The 10,453-nt window shown below is 38.7% G+C and overlaps 1 long non-coding RNA gene across 1 annotated transcript; it reads left to right on the plus strand.

Moving 5' to 3' along the window:
* Positions 1-830: 830 nt before the first annotated feature.
* On the plus strand, positions 831-4,280 carry LOC127306389 (uncharacterized). Its single transcript, XR_011747557.1, has 4 exons — positions 831-1,516; positions 1,591-1,833; positions 2,809-2,868; positions 3,962-4,280. It is a non-coding gene; the product is annotated as an uncharacterized lncRNA (long non-coding RNA).
* Positions 4,281-10,453: the final 6,173 nt, after the last annotated feature.

Below are 10,453 nucleotides of genomic sequence, written 5' to 3' on the forward strand. Positions count from 1 at the left end.
ACAAAATTGGAATTCAATAATTATCTAAGTTTCAAAAACAAATAATAACTATTCAGTAACTAAGTAAGATTTTAAGATTAGTTTTATTTATCATAATTGCATTGTCACATCCCGAAATTTCGCAAATTTCGAAATGTAAAATAAAAATAAATTTAATGCTTGATTGTTTGGACTTGATTGAATTTTTCACAAGGAATTAAAACTTTTGTGTTTATTAAAATGTATTTGCAAAAATATAGAGTTTACATAAACTGGTTTTCAAAATATTTTCCAACAATACTCTATTTTGTTCGGAGGATTTGAAACTTATAAAATCATTTATTTTGAGAAAAACGTTATCCCTAAAAAGGCACAATAGCCACATAGAATTGTATGTCAAATTTTGATTTTTATAAAGTTTATATTTTTATCCTAAATTTAGTTTCATATTAAAGTATTTTTCATAACGAATCGAACGATACCTCATTGGCATTTTTCCGATTTTATTTAGAGCCCCAAAGTGATTTTTCCAATTGCTGTTTAGAAAAAAAAAAAAGCCATGGAAGTCATACATCTTCCTCCTGGGCACGTACACCCTACGTACGTTACAGCCATGGAAGTCATACATCTTCCTCCTTATTTAGGACATTCAAGGCAATAAAACGGCTCACCATCAACACGAAAGTTATTCCAATTTTCGTGGAGAATCCGTTCAGGGAATTAATTTTTCATTTAGTGCACTTAATCTCTCAAACCGTACAGGTGCACCGAATGCCACCCGTCGGCATACACATCCCGATCTCTCTCCTCAGTCCATCTCAATACGAACAGACAGGAGCACCGTGTGTTAGGAAATAAACCGCGCGTATGTGTGCGTGCGTGGCGTGCGTGTGTCTAGTTCTAGTCGTGTTCGTGTTCAGGTTGGTTCGAGCCGGTTTGTGGCGTCGTAGGGAGCAGGTAGTAAGCGCAGGGTAGGCCAAGGTCTCGCGGATGAGGTAGACTCACGATCGAGAGAAGATGGATCGCGGCGTACGCGCGCCGGAGCGATTGGAAGTTGCTTGGGTACCACGTTGATGAAGTTGCGTGGAAGCTACGTTTCAGCTTGCGTGGGTGCTGCGTTGCTCAGCTATAAAAAGGCTTGTAATCTGTCCAGATTTGGTGTGGAGAAATAAAGAGTAAAAAGGGGCTGTACGTGCGGCCGGAAAACAACTCCCGTATTTCTTCTACCTACGTCTTGTGTATGTGCGCGAGATCAATCTGAGAGAGAGCTAGCTAGTCTAGCCCCAACACCGTGCGTCCCTTCATCCTCCATCTTTTGCGTTCTCACACTTTCTTCAAATAAGCCATGTACAGACCACACCGGCCAAGTCAACCTCACCCATAAACTTGAGTTCATTGCTGGTTTTCGACGTCCTCCGTGATTATCTCGCCGATTCCCTGTACCAGGAGACTCCACTTGTCTAGGGCTACCTCCAGGACATGGAGGTACATCAAGTTGTCGTTGTTGGTCGCGACACCTTCGGAGTTCATCGGATCGGTACGTCACGTCCGTTGATGTTTTTGATCAATTTCTTTTCCTGGTTGATTCCCCTCATCGCCGCCTAACTCCAGGACATGATTTTGCGCCATTTACTTCTGTTTTCAACGCTGCCGCCGAAGCCATGCCATCGCCGTGTTGAGAGATGAACGTCTGGAGCCGTATCGGAGAGCGCCAAGGACGCCCTGAGAATGTTGTCACCTGCTGCACGTCGTTTGCCACTTCGCCATTGCCAAGGACCGCCGGAGCGTCGCCTGTGTCGACGGTTGTGCCGCCATCGTCGTCCTTTTCCTGGCCATGGACTTTGTTGTAGCTCGGTAACAACTTCGCATTCCGTTCTGCTCAATCTGTACTGTATTCTACGATTAGATCATTGGCCTAATTGTTAGCCTATCACGTGTTGCTAGCTATGTGTAGCTCTATTTTTATTTTCACGCTCCAATCAACCGATCGATCAGTTCGTGCTAGCTCATAACTCATGCCAAATTTTGAAATTATGTAACTGTAGATCTAGAGCTCCGTTTTGAAAATTTGTTCTTCCGTTAAGTTCGTAATTAAATTCTCTATAACTTTCGTGTAGGAAGTTTTTCCATCCGAGAAACTTTCTCGAACAACTTTTCTGACACCACTAGTATTTAACCGCGTATTGTAAAATTCATATCTTGAGTTCTACATGTCGGTTTTCGACAAACTCTATACCGTTGGAATCAGTAAAATGCCTAGATCATTCTGGATATTTTGCATGTCGGATTCGCCTACTTTGTTTTCGCGGTATTTCTATGCTCCGCGATATTAGACACATTCACCATGTTTCATGATCACATCTCTCCACAACATATTATCCTAGTCATGTTATTCAAATAACAATTGAGTTAATTGAGTAATTCAATATATCACAAATCCATACCCAAGCCTATGTGTAACTCATACTATCTTATTAAGTGTTGTCACACTCTACCAAATAGTATTTTGAGTTGCGCTATTTGAGACTCATGTGATTTTATCACATGGATCATTCCAATTACCCACTTATGTAGGAAACAACTTTTGACCTTAGTTCCTTGTCAACATTTTCCTTCTAAGCATTTGGTTTAGATACTATTTATTTCTTTCTAAGTAATTGACTTGACCATTCCATCTCCCAAAGCCATATCTTGCAAGCCATGTCTCATGCCATATCTTCTTTGTCCGATGACTAAAATACAATGAATAACAACTTGTTGTTTGCCTTGTTTGATTTTGTTATTGTTGTTGAATGGTGTGTTTATGTTGTGCTATATTTTATCTTATAGTTCGTATGAAGAGCGACGTGTTTTGTTGAGAGAAGTGAACGATCTTCAATTACCAAAAAGGCAAGTGACATTCAATCCTACCTATTTTATATTATGCATTAGTGTTTTTCAACTAGTATGCATGATAGGTTTTGTTTTAAAAAGTGAAGTGTATATGCTATGCTTAGTAAACCTGGTAGTGTGAAGCCGCTCTCAAGATACTTGCTAGGATGCTATTTCGCTTTGCAATATCAAATGCCAATGTTGTTTCGTTGTTGGATGGGAGTGTTTGAAATTAAAAAAAATTAACAACCCTAATGAAACACCTGGGTGGAATGGTTGTATGGTGGGCGGCTACTCAGGGCCCCGATCCCTGGCTGATATACCCAGTGGACAGGTGGGTGGTTTTCACCTGAGAGTGCGCAGTTGAATAGTGGTTGCTCTAGACCGCACCTCTGGTCAACCAGGGGATCGTGCGGGGGTTTATTACCTGGGATGGGTTTTAAGCCTGTGAGTTTCACTTGTGGTTGGCTACCCAGGATTAAAGAGATTACCAAGTCGTCCATGTTTAGATAGCTTCCAGTGCAGCCTTATGGTATTATGGGCTCTGCCAGGATTATTAAGTTGTGAGGTTCAACTTGTCGGCTAGACATTCAGATGTGGCGACGACCAAGGGGAACGGGTCTAGCCAGTATGGTTGTTCTCTCCTTCTGAAAAATCTTGTCTCATTCTTCTCTTGGGAAGGGTGGGTCGTAAGGTGAAAGTGCACAATCTCTCGAGAGTTAAACCTAAGATCTTAGCCGTGTCCCCGATTATGGACAATTTGAGCTTCTAGGCAAGGAATGTACGGAAGAATCTCATCACCTTTTCTGAATGTATTTAAAATTGTGTATCAACCTTCGAAAACTCATGGGAGATGTAACCATGTGATTATTCTAAAACCCATGGAGGATTTAACCATGGTGCTATTTCATAATGTCATTCAAGGATTTTCAAAATGTTTTGTTTTAAATAAAATATAGGATAAAATTGGCTTTATGCAAATTTGCCTAAACTCCACTAGCCAAATATCATGTAGATAATCATGCCTAAAAACTGCCACCATATAAGTGACATTTGCCAGTACATCATTGTACTGACCTCCATTCGTGGGGCTGCATATTCAAACGTGCAGGTTCTTCGGAAGATGAGTACTATTAGGATCTGGAGTCTACATTCCAACATGTCTGCCTGTGGCGCATGAAGATGATGGAAGCTCATTGCAATTTATATTTCCGTTGTGTTTGCTCGAACTCTATTATATGAGCTAGTCCATGAGACTATGCAATTTGTAAGGTTTTACTTTACCCTCTGGATCAACGATGTAGTAAATTGATACTATTGCAATGATTACTATATTTTGTAATGTGTGTGCTATCAGTGATCCCGGGAATGGCACTATACACAGGTATCTTGCCTTTATTAAAAGGTAGGGTGCTACAGAATCGCCGGAATCCATGGCCTTGCTGTCGTCTTCAACCATCAATGCCTCCGTCGAGCACACCATCATCCTCAGGGTGAGCATGCGCTTCTTTAGAGTCTCTTATCACCTCATATCGTCGCCCGTAGCTCCGTCTCGAGGTTTAGCCGGAGTGCGCCGCCGCAGTACTTAGTTGCCGATGATGCTCCGGTGAGCTTCTCGGAAAACCGCCACCACCATCGTGCTCAGTGGGTCAAGGGGAGTCGATGGGTGTCAGTCACGCATCCGGGGAGGCTCTAGATCGGCGGCGCCGTCGTCTACTGGTCGCCGGCGTCAAGCCGTCGGCGCTGCCAACGTGGCGCTGGGGTCACATATGCATGTTGACTGGTCGTTGCCAACGTGGCAACTGACCTAGTCAACGGTCCCACTCGTCAGTAGCAGTAGCTAGGTGTGAATCGGTACATGTAGTAATTTTACATTTAGTTAAAAAGCAGAAAATCACTGAAACTTTGTAAAATCGTATAAAATTCATTTCAACTCAGAAAAATTCAAATAAGATATTAAAATGCTCACAAAAATAAACTCTATCCAATAAAAATATAAAATAAAAATATGTGTCAAAATAAAAATTCAATTATTTTTAACCTTATTAATTATGCCATTTCATTTGTTTTAAAACACAATTGGAATTCAATAATTATCTAAGTTTCAAAAACAAATAATAACTATTCAGTAACTAAGTAAGATTTTAAGATTAGTTTTATTTATCATAATTGCATCCACTTAAATATTAGTGATAATTCATAAACCCTAATTTGCAAATTGCTATTTTCTATTTTTTAAAATGATAATAAATCAAAAAAAATACTAAAGGCTAATATTATTTCGGTAATTCAAAACTTGTTTACCTAAACATCTTTAGTCAACAAGTTAATTATTTTAAAACCTCATAATAATTGTTAAACCCTGATTTCTAAATTAAAGCTAAACAAGAGTTATCCTAATTATTAATTCTTGTGAACATAAATAAAATGCTAAAACCATTATTAATTTTGTTTGAAAGTAATTAGTTACCACACCTATATTGCCAATCATCATTTTAGGAGTTGTACCATAATTTAGAAACCCTAGTTTCAATTTGAGTAAGACCTTGATCCCGTTATTTCATGTGATCATTCCACCTTAGAAGCAACTCTAAAACCCTAGTTATGTGTCACATGTGATCATGTGAGATTTACTTGACATATAGAACCCTAATAAGCAACAATTGAATGCATGCTTATGATCCACTAGCATAAAACCAAGTCACATGAGATTATCATTTCATGTCCCTATTCTTAATTAAAATCTATATGATTCCCTAGTATCACTTAGGAGCAAATCCTAACTTGTTAATTGGATTAGTACCATTGATCACTATTCCTATATACCCCACCATTAGAAGCAACCTCAACCATCAAACCCTAGTAGAACCATAATGATGAACCCTAGTACCAACCTTGTGTAGCAATTCACAACACATACTCCTATTCCACTAAACCCTACTTCGAAAGTAATAAACCACTTAGCTTAGAAACCATTAGTGATTACTTAATGAAGCAATTGTGAAGCCATAGTAAACCCTAACTCATAGCAAAACCTTGACCATCATTCTTTGATATGATACCCATAATCAACCATAATAATAAACCTGCTAATACTTGTTACATATAGACCAATTCTATTTAAGAACCCAACTAGTTCCTATTAGAGAACTAAATGAATCCAATAGTACACCCTAGAAATACATAGCTCCTATGTATAGTAGTTCATATTCTTATTTAACCTGTTCTTCAAAAGTTATTCTTTTGAAGTACAAATGTCAATCAAACCTTAGAAGCCCTAATCCTTCTTTGAAATACTCATTATTTCTTAATCAACATGTTCTTCAAAAGTTATTCTTTTGAAGTATAATACAAGTAATCATCAACCATGTCCTGTAGAACTTAAAATTAACAACTGCTCTTTACATATTGTTCAACTACAAGTCCTTTATGTGTGTGCTTGTTATGATGTCTTATATCACTTGGTTATGATGCTAATATAACCAAACCCTAATAAGAACCTTGTTTGAGAACCATTCTAAAAGTGCAACAAACCCTAAAGAAATCTTTACAACTCATACATCCTAAATCATCGAGATTAGGTTACGCTCGGTACGATTGCATCTCATACTATGCATTATAGCATCTTTGCAAGTTCTTTAAACATTGTCCTTACTGGACAATGATGGTATTTCAGAATTTGGAGTTCTCACGTATCGAAGCTTTTGCCTGCATAATCTTGCAGTCAAGAAAGGCAAGTTCATCGCTTGCTCATGTCATTTGATTATTTTTATCAAACTATATGCAAAGTACTATACTTATCCCTCTTGCATTGAAAAGCAAAGTATTATTTTACAATTATGAATATGACTATGTGGTGGGCAATGGAACCATGGTATGTGTTGATATGGTGGAGGTTCCATTGCATGTGTACTACTCATCTAGGACTAAGTACCAATGTCGTCCAGTGATTCTAGCGCCGTACATATCGCGTTGACCATAAGATCTATAATGGCTCTGGGGAAGTCAGCTGTATCTTTTCCCTCTTGCATATCAACGGACCTGGTGGAGCCTGGCTGGGTGTTGGAGATAACACTGCAGTAGATTGGGAAATCCTTTAAAATCCCCATCCGTGTGGATGAGAGGCTCTATCTTCTATGAGGGATTGTCCATAGTACACTGGGGGTAAAGCCGTATGATCGGGAGATGTCTACCAGGGGTGTACGGATGGACAAAAGGGTGGGTATGCAAGGTCGCGGAGAAGGCGGTGTTTGGCTTGGATCTTACACCTGGCCTCACATCAAGGAAGTGTGGACGGGAAAGTATACGCCCGGTTGGCAACAAGGATAAGGTCTCTTATGGGAAAAGTAACGCACCTCTGCAGAGGGTATCAAATTGTGGCAGTCACTCCCTGTTCCGGGAAGGGAACTACGAACGCGGCAGGAAAGGAACTCCATGAAGTTCTGGTCAACCTGTGAAGACTGATGGGCATAGTTTTCAGAATAAAATAAACCTTGAAGAATTGTTTATGAAAACTTGCATTGGCCTATGACTTTCTGGTCTATGGCTGTAGCTAGTGCATGATACACCTATTTCCTAATATGAACTTGCTGAGTACGCTCGTACTCATTCCCTCCCATTTGAACCCCCTTCTTAGATCAAGGCACCGAAGGAGAAACTACTGTGGAACTCGAAGACAAAGGAGTCAACTGCAACAAGATGAAGAATCCAGTCAAAGAAGTCAATGGAGTCAACTTCTGCATCAGCTATAATGGAAACCTAGACTAGTAATAAAAGGGAACCTTTCCCTAATCCTAGCACCTAAGTAGCTAGATTTCTATAGCAAGCCAAGTAGCTCTTAAACTTGAGTTAGCAATAAGTTATACTATGAGTCGTTCTTCTGGAGCTTTATTTGAAGTTTTACCTCACTGTAAAGTAGGAGGCTATGTTGATCTTATGTAAACAGTTCGTGTGTACTTCTATAGACATACCTTGGACTCGCATATGTTTCTGTTGTACCACTCTGAGGGATGTAATATGAGTGGAACGGTGTTTCACTTGTGTTATGTCAACGACTTGTGTACTACACCATGCAGTGGTACGCTGGGTCACCACAGCTGGTATCAGAGCAAATGCTTTGACCCTAGGATTAAAACCCTTTAAAGGAGACCTATAGGTTTGGTAGTGTCTATAGGAAGTTGTCTTAGTTAAACCAACCATTCTTTTGACTTGAGATGGGTATTCACTTGAGGATAATCCTGACACACTTGAGTCAACTTTTCTTATCTATTTTATTAAGTAAAGTTAGTTAGTTATCTTGCTTCATTCCAAATAATTAGAACACAATTGGAGCTTAAGATAATGGGTGGTAGTAAACCACAGTTGGTATACAATACATGGTAGTCCAAAGAGAGGATACAACCATAAGGAAGATATCCTATTGGAAGAAGTATACCAATACAAGTATGGTTAAGAAAGAGTCATTTAAAAAGCCAAATGACGGACCTTAAATAAAGGAGACAAGTTATATGTAGTAGCATATACCTATGATGAGTCAATCATGGGAGGTAAGGAAGAGTGATAGGAGTTATATGAGTCTACTTTCAATAATAAACTAGGTACTCATATATGATTCACTTGAGAGTCATGATGTGATGGAGTAGAACATCATAAGTGAATTAACAAGAGTATGATAAGGAGTAGGATTTAAGGAATAGTTCGAAAGCTTAGGCCTTAAAATCCTAGAAAATGTGCCAAGTATGCTCGAACCAAAGATGATAGTCGGAAGAAGGCTTTATTAGAGCATAGCTTATAGAGAAACTTGGAGTTATTGGTGGTAAACTTTAACAATCAAGTGTTGAGAGTAACCATGTTATGGTTTCGAGAGATCATGTGAGATTAGTCTTGAATTATGTGGAAGGTAAGTAGTTCTTTCCAAGGAAATTAGGTGGGTTACAACCATTCTGGACCAATTTGCTCAAGTTTATTTGATTGCAAGTGAAGAATTGAGGTAAATAATGAGACAAATAGTAGGAATCCATATATATGTGCTAAGTATCCCAACCTAAACCTATCTTATATGGTGTTATATACTACACATCTGAGCCTGATGTTTAGGGATGTCTTACCCAACTATTATATTCGGGCATATAAGGATGTGTATTATAAGCACAAAGCTGAATCTTCTTGGATTTTATTGGATTCTCATTGTTTGACTAGATCCATACATGAAGTTTGACTTTGATATGCAAATGTATGTTGCAATATCAAGCTCTTACTTGATGTTATAGGTCTAGAGGGTAAATGTATTCATGTGAGGAAGTGACGAATTCTGAAGATTTTGAAGACAAGATGAAGGTTCATTAGAAGAAGGAAGTAAAGTTGTGTGAAGCAATCGCAACAATCTGAAGGAAGGACCAATTAAAACTCACTTTTATCCTTAATTAAGGAGCACTTCAGCATGGAAGTACCATGAAAGTGAGAAAAATAGTGAATATGGAGTAGTAGAAGTGGAACCATGTTCATTATGGAAGAAGGGAATGCAAGTGAAGTCACTTGAGATACTATTTTCATAGTATCAACAATTGGTTTTCTTACAAAACAAACCTTGGAAGAAGGAAAATGGACCAGTAAAGTCGCAGCTGGCATAATAAGACCGCAGCTGATATAGGATAGTCATGAAGAGGAAGTATTGAAAGTGAGGTAGATCTTAACTAAAACTCTAGAATTATCTGCATCTGGTAGGTAGATGTTAACTAGAACCATAAGGTAGCCATAGTTGGTATCCAATAAGCAACATGTGGTGCTAGATAGTCTGCAGCTAGCATCAAATAGTCCGCAGCTTGAACATTCCTTTACTCTAAAAAAAAAGGATTCCGCAGTTGGTATCCCGTAGTTGGTAAGAATTTAGTCGGGGGATTCACATCGGATACCCACAATTGTGTGGGTACACCGCAAAGAAGTCTTCGTGAGACCTAGAAACACACCACCAATAAGCCAGACCAAGACTAATTTTTTTAACCTTGGAGTTTAATGAATCGAAGAAAAGGAGTTTGAAGATCATTAGTAAACTCCAAGGGGGAGAGGAAGGCTGAAGGAAAAGTATTAAAATATGATATTTGGAGTGTGATAGACGGAGAAAAAGGTATGAACTGAGAGGAAGTTTGATCTTATTTTCATAAGGTTGTCGGGAAATACCCATATGTTAGTACTCTCAGGAGGATGTCAGACAAGAAGCCAAGGTTCATATCTCGAAGAAGTAAGAGTTAGACTCTAACTTAAGCAGGTAATTAATTCATAATTACTTAGAAGTAAAGGAGCTCAAGCAAGTCTAAGATAATGAAGTTTGATGAAGAAGATATCAAAGGACAATCAAAGCCTAAGAAGATAAAAGACCGAAGAAGTTTGACCATACCAAAACATAAGCCTATTAGAAAGATTCCTTCCATGGAACCTAAAGAAACCAAAAGGAGGATAACTAGCATAAACTAGAAACCATGATTGGATGGACTAAATGAGTCTAATCCATTCGTAGGAATAAACCACCAGGACCATGCCTATTGTAAATACCTTACTAAGTACCATTACTTTCGTTATGGTAGTAAGGGAAAACAATACCCTACCT

The sequence above is a fragment of the Lolium perenne genome, chromosome 6 (assembly GCF_019359855.2).
Source record: "Lolium perenne isolate Kyuss_39 chromosome 6, Kyuss_2.0, whole genome shotgun sequence".
NCBI lineage: Eukaryota > Viridiplantae > Streptophyta > Magnoliopsida > Poales > Poaceae > Lolium > Lolium perenne.